This window comes from Corylus avellana, chromosome ca2 (genome assembly GCF_901000735.1).
Source record: "Corylus avellana chromosome ca2, CavTom2PMs-1.0".
NCBI classification, from domain to species: domain Eukaryota; kingdom Viridiplantae; phylum Streptophyta; class Magnoliopsida; order Fagales; family Betulaceae; genus Corylus; species Corylus avellana.
In genome coordinates this window covers 47,518,897-47,520,203 of record NC_081542.1, presented here as the reverse complement: position 1 = coordinate 47,520,203, position 1,307 = coordinate 47,518,897, and positions in this window count along the sequence as shown.

Sequence of the window (1,307 nt, the reverse complement as noted above, 5' to 3'; positions counted from 1 at the left end):
AAAAAAAAAAAAAAGAAAAAAAAAGAAGAAGAAAGAGTTGACTTAAGTTAACAATGAGAATGGACCACCGGATATATATATATATAATAATAATAATAATAATAATAATAATATTATTATTATTATTTATTATTATCAAAAATAAAAAATAATAATAGGTAGTAATACTAATAACAAAAAAAAAAAAAAAAAAAAAACCCTAAAGCCTAAGCGCCGCCTAGGGGGACAACCGCATCTCATACTACGTCTCTCTCTCTCAGTACTTCACTCACGCCGGCTGTGTTTGGCAAAGGGCCGGACAGGACCGAACTTAAAAATTAAAAAAAAAATTCTTAAAATCAATTCTAACATTCTTACTTTTTACATCACATCAATAACTTTTTATTACTATTCAAATAAAAAAATAACTACAAAATAAATTTTTTTTTCACTTCTTTTACAAAATATTATTACTTTTTTCTCTCATATCAATCAAATCTACAACAATATCATTTCACTCATTTTTTTCATTTCATTGCGAAACACGGCCATCAAAGTCTAGGTGCTCTCCCCTCCTCAACGTGAGTGTCGGCCAGGTATGACCCTTAGATTCACAACTTTTCTTTCTTATTATTCCCCTCCTCAACGTGAGTGTCGGTCGCCAGGTATGACCCTTGGACTCACAACTTTTCATCTTATTATTACATAGGGGGTGTGTTTGCCAATGGCCCTGGAACGGTACCGTTCCTGGGCCTCCCTCAATCTCAAAAAAAAAATTCTTTTCACCTCAAAATTAATCTCAACATCTTAACTTTTTATATCACATCAATCATTTTTTTTATTATTATTCAAATAAAAAAATCACTACAAAACAAATTTTTTACATTTTTTCATATAAAATATATTTTTTCACTTTTTTCCACAAAACTTTTTTACTAAAACCAATCAAACATATATTCTTAAAAAAATGCTACAGTACCGTTTCAGGGCCATGGCAAACACACCCATATACTCATTCAAAAGGAAGTGGGGTCAAAGTTATTGTATGTATTGTAGCCTTGGTTACCGTGCTGTCTTGTAGTGGGAAAGAGGGATTGTTTTTTTTACTCTTCACGTGATGCCATTGCCATATCTCACACCAACTTGTCCTTTGAGAAAATAAAGTTATGAGTATGTGCCAGACTTATTTTTAAAACCAGCCCTCTTGGACCCTTGGGCTCTGTTTGCCAACAGTGCCAAGAGCCAGGAACTGCACCGTAGCTGGAATGGTATTGTTCCAGCTACAGTGCAATCCTTTAAAAAATTGTTTTTTTTTTTTCTTTAAAAAA